Here is a 10,537-nt window from a genome sequence, read left to right as displayed (position 1 = left end):
TTTACCTGACAAGCGTCTCGTCCCAAACCTGCGGCCGTGCAAATGTGCTTGTCGCTGATGGACCAGTATCTCTTGCATACATTATTTTCTATAATCGGCAATGTAGCATACTTAAGTCTTACAGTACCATCGCCACCCATACGATCTCTTCCCCAACCGAGCACTTGAGCATCTCTGTTTATAAAACTTTCGTCATAAAACGCGAGTCTTATTGGCTGAATAGTTCCTAAAATTGGACAATATTATATTTTTAACTAATAGTTTCTTAAAATAAACATTGAGGCACGATATACGTTAGTAATATTTTTTTAGTAGTTTAATAGTGATTTGTGATATTTTTTTAGTGTGTATCAAAGATCATAAAAAGAGCTGTACATAGATACACATTATGATTTTTGATTATTGAGTCTCCTTTTCACATTTATAAGATTATTTGTTATTCAAGTTGTTATTAACTTTCCGCATTATTAACTTTTCCGTAGAATAATAAAATAATGCCGACATATAAATAAATAAATAAACGCAAAAGGAAAAAGGAAAAAAAATATCGATTTAAATGTACTTACTGGAAAAGGGAATATCTTGTGGCATGTAGAGTAATCCAATATCATTGTATAAGGCCTTTGCGTATTGCGGATGTGGAATCGCTTGATTCGTAATCATCGACACACCGGGGCCTTGCAGAAAATCGTATCCAACTCCAGATTTGTCGACGATACCGAACACTACGAAAAATCTTCGCGGGTAGTCTACTACGCAATGGCCGGCTGTGAGAACCCATCTTCTGGATATGACCGTGCCGCCGCAACTCCCGATTATTCCTTTGCCCACGAGTCGATGCACCACTGCCATGAATGGAAAATCTCCGAGCCCCGCATAATGTCCGCCCACTATTCTAACCGAGTCTTCATCCGTCGTTTAAGAAAAAATGTCAGTGTAGCGAAAAGAATAAGATGCTCATTGTCATTTTGGTGGAAATACTAAGAACTATGTGTGAAAGTCATACATGAAATTACATATCTTATTGAAAGTGAATTATTTAAATATTACATTATCGTAATCATTAGATTGCAAGTTAACGATGCTACAACTTTATTCGGATTTTATTACAGAAAAAAAAAACACATTTAGATATAGGAAAAATAATATAAACTTGCAGCAAGCAATAATCAAATTGTATATGTTGATCAAATTAACTAAGATTTTTAAAATTTTTGTTTTTGCTCACCATCATCATCAGGAAAAGTAACATCGCTGGGATTGTCGAATACGATGTACTGACTTTGAGTATATTGACACACTGTCAAACTGATTATAACGCACATAAATGTCTTCGTACTTAGCAGACTCATGATAGACTGTTCCGCGTGCGTTCCCTGCAAATTTCCTATTTATGCAGTTGCGTCGATATTTAGGCAATAATGACAACTAACGAGATTATTAACGCTTTTCACAATGGTTTTGTGAGATGTATTAGAAATAAAAATTCTGGAAAGTACTGCTTGAAAATACATGTACTGTATTATTGCATGAGAGACACTAGCATGTGTACATTATTTTCAATTATTCGTAAGTGAAGCGATATTACGTGTCTTTATCAAAGGTATTTTTATTGTCCGTTGTATTGTCCAAGTTGCGGTGTCAATTTTAAAAGAATAACTTCTGCCGTATTCGGATATCGCTTATAAACTTGTGACACTATTATAGCACGTAACATTTTAGGCATACTTTTTATGGGCTTAATTCAAAATCAAAATTTCTTTGAATTGTGACAGTATTTTCCTAGGGGTGTGATATATTATTGTCTTGCTTTTTAGCTTTTTAAACATAGCTATTTTGTGGACAATTACGTCGAGAGTCAGTGAGCGTTTGCTACTATAGGTAATTATTATTCCACAAAAAAGGAATTTATATCACAGGAATTTATATAATTTTACTTACAATAGATTTAAACTTACACACTAAAGTAACTATGTCATAAATACGCACTGCGAGGTGAAGAACTGTCGAGAAACTGCTGAGAACTGCTTCTTCAGTCTGAGATTTCTCTTTTTACAGGACCTAAAAAGGATTTTATCGCTTTTCTGGAAAATTTTACTCTAGTCTAAATGATTCATCCTAAGAGATTTCTAGTGTTATCACCTTCCTAAAATAAGCACGTGGATGATGATCACACCATATTCTAAGGGTTCTCGATGTTATCGCATTCCTAAGGTAAGTACTCTCTAAAAGTCGGAGAGTGGAAATATCACACAAAAAAAAAAAAAAGTGAGATGCAAGTAATGAAAAGTGAAAACTGAACCTGCGCACTTCGAGTGATTTGCCACTCTAAGAAAGAGTTAAATTGCGCTCTATAAGTTTTGGAATGAAATCGCACTCCATTTGAGTGAAAGAGCATTCTTTTCGAGTGTAGTAGATAAGTATCTATATTATACGAGTGAATTATGTCACTCTACGACTCTACAATTTTGAGTGGAAAATTTTACTCTGGTAGAGTCATTTACCAGTCTCTTTAGTGAATCGTGATTCACTATAGCTTTAAAATGAAAGATCCGGTAGAGTAGGCGCTCTAAAAATTTGAGTGAAAAATTCACCCTTATGAGTGCCCGCATTTACTCAAATTAGAGTGACAACCCTCTCTTTTGAAGTGACTATCGCAATCACTCTAATATATTAGTGGCGAAACCATGCACTCTATGCGATTTAGAGAGTACGTGAATGATTATCACTATCACACTATCTTTATAGTGTGATTTCTGCCCAGTGTTCTGAATGTCAACGTGAAGAAATTCAAGCAAGCGCGGGTAAACGGTGCACCCTGTGCCCTTTACCCATAAAACTGCTGGGCTGCTGCCCAATCCCAGGTCCTATCAGCTGGGTAACGGATGCAGCCGGTAGTACTGAACAGGGTAGCGTTTCGCGAGGCGAGCGCGGCGTGCTCGTGCGTGGGAGGTGCCCAATACGAGCGGGGTATATGGCGTACCACGTGCCGTATATAAGGCGCGTCGACTGCTGCCGAATCCCGGATCTCCGGGCAACCGATGAGCGACGCGTTAATAGTACGGGGCGACTTGTGCGTTTATGTGGTAACTGGGGGCATGGAACCAGCGACGGCGACTCGTCAAACGTGAGCTAAGATCGCTCGACACGAGTACTACGGGGGTAGGGAGCCCCGCCGGGAGGCTACCGGTGCCCTACCAGATGGTGTCGGACTCGTAGGGGCAGAGGATTCGCATAGCCGAGTGAGCGGCATAGAGGGCCTAGTGTGGGTCGCGCTATGAAGCTTATGTTGCGCATTACCTATAATGGGGGTGTTATGGCACCCCAACCCTGTCAGTTGGGCTGATCTAATCCGAGTGGATCACGCCCGCTGCAGAAACCCTGCTACCTGGGGAACACCACAGGTACAATAGTCATGGTGAGTCATGAGTGCGTTACGGGAAACCGTACCCTACGTTTGAAGGGTCGGCTTGTCCGGGAGTACGTAATCGTCAGGTATGGGCTCTGTAAGGGAGAAATCCCCGGTGTCGGCTCTGATTCTAGCGTGAAGGGAAGTACTGCTGACGTTGATCGCACTCCGACCACGGGGAGAATTCTGGGGGGGCTAACCGCCCCCCCAGACCCCCCGGTGCGGTCGTAACTATGACTCTCATTATAGTAGCCAAATGCCTCGTCATCTAATTAGTGACGCGCATGAATGGATTAACGAGATTCCCACTGTCCCTATCTACTATCTAGCGAAACCACTGCCAAGGGAACGGGCTTGGAAAAATTAGCGGGGAAAGAAGACCCCGTTGAGCTTGACTCTAGTCTGGCACTGTATGACTTGAAGTCGACTTTCGTCCTTAACCCTTCGCTTGTAATGTCGGGTCACTCGTGCCCTGGCGAAAGTGACTGTCCTCTGTAGCTCGAAGGGAGAGGGGGGGGGATATTGTTTAAACAAATGAAAAAATCGGCAATATAGCGATTGATCCTTAAAGTAGGATAGTTAATAAGGTAACATGAATTTTTTCAGATTTTTTTAGAACACTTTAAAGTATTTTTTAGGCGTCGGAAAAGAGTGACCGACGTTACCAGTTACAGGTGCCGAAAAAGACGTTACAAGCGAAGGGTTAAAAAAGTCGACTTCTCTGCCAAGTCAGTTTCGGTAGAAGTCGACTTAAAGTTGACTTTTTGCTCTTAGGGTACTTTTGGACATAACGCAGTCTTAACTAAAGTTAGAATGGCACTCTTAAGGGTGGCGTCCCATGGCACGTATTTTCCGCGTAAGGGCCGCGGCACGAACATTGCCGTAGCGTCTTACGCCACTTTACGTGAGAATTGCCTTACGCCACACATAAGCCAAACGTACGGCAACGCACATAGAAAAACGTAACGTTGCAGCCGTCCGATGACCGCGACCCACCAGACGCAGCCAGAGGCATCACGATCTCGCCGAGGACCGGGGCGGCGTTGACCGATGCGTACTACATCGGTAAAGGGGTATGGGCAACCAAGCCGGTGCCGGCTAAGCAGCCCATAATCCAGCTGCAACGCCAGCGACCCGGAACGACCGACAGACGTTCACGGGGTGAACAGCCGGGGACGAGCGGCCAGGAGGCTACGCACCAGACGCGGAGGACGTCGGAAGCCGAGGCAACGGACGCCGCGACATCGAGCGAATAAGCGCAAAGCGCTTAGCGGTCCGGTGTGGAGATCTAGGACTCCACCAATGTACATAGACAGTTTAATATGTAGAGTATATATATATATATATATATATATATATATATATGTATAAAATAAAAAGGAACGCAATGACTCCGTCAGCATAAAAAATAGACGCGAGCGTTTGTCATTTAGGTATAAGTAAATCGAAACTAGGATAAGTGTAAAACCCCGATAAGTAGGATTGATTTGGCTACAGCCGTGTAAGGGGAAGGGGTTAAGTGGCGATTCAGCCAATTAGTATTTTGTTTTATTCTTCTTTTGTTCCGTTACGATTATTAACCGCATACGCGGATGCAAGAGCATGAGGACGCATCGCGCGACAGCAAACAAAGGTTGAGTTTGCTGTCCGGTAATAACTTGTTCCGCGGGGTTAAGGGAACGAGCGCGAGGTTACGGTAGCGGGTTACGATGAGTTCCGAGCGCGATAGTGCGAACTTGCGAACCGACCACGGGACCGGGTCAGCAGCTTAGGAGAATGATGCACGAACGCCGCGCATCCACGCAGCGCGTTGCGATGAGTTTCGAGCGCGGCAGTGCGAATCAGCCGACCGACAACGGGATAGGCTCAGCAACCGAGGAGCGCGATGCATAGACGCCGCGTATTCCACTCAGCGCGTTGCGATGAGTTACGAGCGCGGTAGTGCGAATTAGCCGACCGACAACGGGATCGGCTCAGCAACCTAGGGGCGCGATGCATAGACGCCGCATATTCCACTCAGCGAGTTGCGATGAGTTTCGAGCGCGGTAGTGCGATTTGGCCGACTTCTTAATTTAATGTAAGTGTTATATATAGTCTACGCATATGTCATAACCAGCGCAAATATATATTTTTTCAAAAATCATCTTAAGAAACAAATTTAATTTAAAAAGAGTAATAAAATTTGAATTGGCTATATGATATAATATTATATTAATATTATATGATGAAAGAAGACGAATTGTACTTCCTACAATAATAATATTAATCAAATAAAAAAGGCCTTCAATGTTTTATTATAGATATTATATTAATAATATCAGATTAATTATAATTATTAATTAATTTTGATATGACCTTTGAAAATTTGTGTATTAAGGGATACTCAATAAGGTCCTGACTATTGCCTTATCAGGCTTGCCTGGTTATATATAACCAAGCATGCTTGATATGGCACCAGTCAGGACCTGATCTGGCATGCCGTAGTCAGGCATGCCTCATTCATATCTGATCAGGGCCGTACATGACAACAGGCACGCCTGAATAAATTTCTACTCGGGAGCTTGAACTAATACAGAAGATGGAGAGTACAGGATTTCCACCGACTGCAACTGCTGTTCGTAAATTAGCTTTTGCATTTGCATTGAAAAATAACCTTCCTAATATGTTCAATCAAGATAAAGAAATAGCTGGATATGACTGGCTTCGTAATTTTATGATTCGACACCCAGTATTATCAATAAGAAAAGCAGAAGGAATTTCTATTGCTCGTGGATTAGGTATGTGCCGAGAAGAAGTTAATAAATATTTTCAACTTTTATCAAAAATATGTAAAGAGAATAACTTCTTTAATGAACCATCCAAAATTTATAATGTGGACGAAACTGGTCTTCAATTGAATAACGATTTTGGCAAAGTTATTGCAACTAAAGGGTCACGAGAAGTACATCATGTTACTTTAGCAGAAAAGGGGGAAACTATTAGTGTAATTGCTTGTTGTAATGCTGAAGGCAACTTTTTACCCCCCTATTGCATATTTAAAGGCAAAAGAAAAAGGCCTGAATTTGAAGACGACCTTCCTCCTGGATCCCGTGTACAAATGGGAGAGACAAGTGCGTACGTAAATTGTCAACTATTCCTCGGCTGGCTCAAAAACCATTTTGTTCCACGTAAAAGAAATGAAAAGGTGCTGTTAATATTAGATGGTCATAGCTCGCATTGTTCTGACATTAAGGGGAACATACAGCTAGACCGCAAGAAAAAAAGGTGAAATTCGGGAATTTTTATCTTGGAAACTATTAATTCGATTCGTTCCGGTTTTTTTTATTTAAAAGTATCTACATTGAGGCACGTTCACAAATTTTTTTAAAGGTATTCATTTCCTCGAAGCGCTGTTCTCGTGGCCGGCGTAAAATGTGTTTCTCGTGGACACGGTTCACGGTTCCCAGAATATCTCGAGAACGGCTGGATTGATTTGCTTCAAATTTATACACAATGTTTTACGATAATTTTTCTCATTTCCATCGGGAAATTTTTTTTTACCTAACTAGTTTTTTTTTATCAGACTATAAAGACGTCGAAAATTTAGGTCGAAAAATGAATGTGACCTTTATAGTCTGATAAAAAAAAAACTAGTTGAGTAAAAAAAAATCTCCCGATGGAAACGAGAAAAATTATCGTAAAACATTGTGTATAAATTTGAAGCAAATCGGTCCAGCCATTCTCGAGATATTCTGGGAACCGTGAACCGTGTCCGCGAGGAACACATTTTACGCCGGCCACGAGAACAGCGCTTCGAGGAAATGTATTCCTTTAAAAAAATTTGTGAACGTGCCTCAATGTAGATACTTTTAAATAAAAAAAAAACAGAATCGAATCGAATTAATAGTTTCCAAGATGAAAATTCCCGAATTTCACCTTTTTTTCTTGCGGTCTACGTGTATGTTCCCCCTTAATGTACTTGATTTTGCAGCCGAAAATGAAATAATTTTACTTTGCCTTTTAAGTCATACCACCCATTATTTACAACCATTAGACAGGTCATTTTTTAAACCTCTAAAAACATTTTGGCAAAAAGCAGTTACGAATTGGATCATTGGCCATCCTGGACGAAGGCTAACTAGATACCAATTTGGAGGTTTATTGTGTAACGCTTGGAGCCTTGCAGCAACTGTAAGTAACGGTACAGAAGGTTTCAAAGCTTGTGGAATATTTCCATATAATCCTGAGCAAATACAGAGTATGCATTTAGAATATTTAATGCTTCGGAAACACTGCGAAATACCTCTAATTAGTCAGAAAATAGAGAACCAGATGCGTTACTAAACGACCAACAGTTAATTGATGTCAGTGATGTTAGTCAATTAAATAAATCTCTTGTCCAATTCGAATTTGTTTACGATACCACTTCTTCTAATGAACCGCCGGCAATATCGGTTAGCTGCCCTCTTTGAGCAAGCAACAGTTCTCCTGCTACCACCAACTAGCAACATTTCTTTTAACAATATTGAGCTTACAACTGTTTCTACCTTGACAACTGCATCTACTTCTACTTCCTCTCTTACGACATTTGAAGAAATTGTACTTGTGCCAATACTTAAGAAGTCTAGAGCCACAAAAAGGAAACAACATGCTCAGGAGTTGACGTCACCACAAAATAGAGAAAAAGTACGGGAAAATATATTAAAAAATAAAAATGTTACATTAAATAAAAATAAAAACAAAAGGAAAAGTTTGAAGAAAGTAAAAATCATTGAGAAGAAAAAGAAAGTGAAGAATGCCCATGATTCAGGGTCATTGGAAGAAGATAAATTCAATGATTCTGCCAGTAATATTGACGAGGACAACGATACTGCGGTACTGCGCTGTATGCAATGGATATTAACAATGGATATTAACGGATGGTCTAAAATGTGATTGCATAATATCTAATTGTTGCAATAAATGGATTCATGGACTGCTCATCAAAAGCTTCATGCTGCAAAAAAAGTAGCTGACACAAGGTGTATAAGATTTATAAAATTTAAATTTTTAATAAAATATAAAGTTTATAAAGTTATAAATTTAAAAGGTTTGATAACTAACTGTTTGATAAACTAATAATGGATTTCTATCTATTTGTAGGTATATTACGTTCGATGCTTGGATACAACAGAAGAGACTAGGATACAACATGCACTTTCTGAGATGATTTATCAGATATTTTCTTCATGTAAAGTTTATCTATTCTTTTTTTAACGTGTATACTATTTTGGAATATTTTCTAAGAGGGTAAGAAAACGCATCTCCTTCTCTTATATAAGTTTTTAAAATTTATATTAATTTTAATTTTAAATGTTGTGCAATCAAACATTATAATATTGTTTAATTTTAAAATTTTATTTTAAAATTTTATTTTTTATTTAAAAAACTATTCGTATTGACTAATTTTCTAAACTATTTGTACTGTTTTTTTTGAATAAAATAACTTTTAAAGTTAAATTACTATAATACATGTTTATATATGTGGCATATTACCTACATGGGTGGGTAATATACCACTTTGCAACATTTTTGTATTTTTTCTTTTTAATAGTAAACAATCAAAATATTTCATTAAAACCATATATAAATAACAGATAAAAGAAGGAAAAAGAAGACCAGTATGCAAAGATACTTCAAAAAGAAAGAGAAATAGGAAAAAATCAAATTTTTCTTAAGTGTGGCACATTTCCCTGAGTTATCCTATGTATAATACATTTTAATACATTTTTCAATGAATTGATTGATTATGTAAATGAAATAGTAGGGCCAAAAAATGTGTTGCCCAAGTTCAAAATTATAGATTGTTAATATGTTGCATAACAATAGCCGACATCGAATACAAGTAATAGCATAGAACAAAGAAATAGAAAATAGAATAGCAATTGGAAAGATGGAACCCCGCTTGAAACCAAATTATGTAAGTAAATTTTGGTATGAATGTATGAAGTTAATATATAACAATATTAATTTATTTAGAATGTTATTATGTATAAAGGTATTGAAAACTTTACATACACACACGCATGCACGCACGCACGAGAGAGATATGTAAATACAATCTCCTTTGTATGATAACCGTTGGGTAATTTTAATGTCGGCAATATTGAAAGGTTCGCAATATTATATCTTTGCGAGTTACCTACAGAAATATCGATAATTATAGATTTTTTTTAACGTCAGCTATAAGAATCTTCTGTGTTTAGTAAAAAATCACATCTATATTTAGATGGCCGTCATTTTGTGAAAAATCAATTAATATTATTAAAATCGGCTTTGTCACGGACTAGTTTTTTAAATCTTTTTGAGAAAAAAATTTTTATCAGGTAAAATTTTAACTAACGAAGATTTTCTGGTTACAGCGGAAGCTGTTTTAGAAAAAATTTCTTCGGAAATGGCTATCACATCCTTATTTTTATTAATTTTTAATTAAAACTTACAGAATCAATAATAGATAAAATAATAGATAAAATATATAGATTGAGATGTATACATAACGGTTTTTCAATTAAACAAATTTTTTACTAAAAAATGGTCAAAAATTAATCTACTTTTCCTTGTCCTAGATGTATGTAGTCTCTTAAAAAAAAATAATCTCTTCACTCTTCATAGTCATCATTAGATAGCAACAAACATCAATCAATACATACAGTATCAGACGCGACCACTCGAGGGCTCTGGTACTACTGCTTCCGTTCGCGTTCCCAAGATTTAAGAGATAAAATTCAATAGCCACATTTTTAGCAACAATTAAGTGCAACCATTAAACATCGGAACGCAATTGGTTTTTTCTTTTAAATTCAAGTTAGTCTCACACATTATACAAAAGCTCAACGATTTCCTATGTTAAATACGTTCGATAGCTCTGCTCCATTTGATTGGCTCTTAGATCCGTTAGCCTCGAATGTTACAAAATGGCAACTGAATTATTTCCGCTACGTTGAATAAGTCGTCAGTCGTCATGTAGTTCGTTATTGTGCCGGCTTTGCTACGTGACGCTCGTCATATATTTATCGTTTATTTAAACAATATATTGTGTTTGGGAAGGATTCTGAACGTGACGAACGAAAATCGAAGACACTCTCTTGTGAGACGGAATGCAATTCAAGT

At 38.0% G+C, this 10,537-nt stretch overlaps 1 long non-coding RNA gene across 1 annotated transcript; it reads left to right on the top strand.

The window, feature by feature from the left end:
- The first annotated feature begins 1,836 nt into the window (after positions 1–1,836).
- LOC139823195 (uncharacterized) lies at positions 1,837–4,773 on the top strand. Its single transcript, XR_011734725.1, has 2 exons — positions 1,837–2,214; positions 4,384–4,773. It is a non-coding gene; the product is annotated as an uncharacterized lncRNA (long non-coding RNA).
- The last annotated feature ends 5,764 nt before the right edge of the window (positions 4,774–10,537 follow it).

Source organism: Temnothorax longispinosus, chromosome 12 (genome assembly GCF_030848805.1).
Source record: "Temnothorax longispinosus isolate EJ_2023e chromosome 12, Tlon_JGU_v1, whole genome shotgun sequence".
NCBI classification, from domain to species: domain Eukaryota; kingdom Metazoa; phylum Arthropoda; class Insecta; order Hymenoptera; family Formicidae; genus Temnothorax; species Temnothorax longispinosus.
Note: the sequence above shows the minus strand (reverse complement) of the source record. Positions and strands in the feature narration are given on the sequence as shown.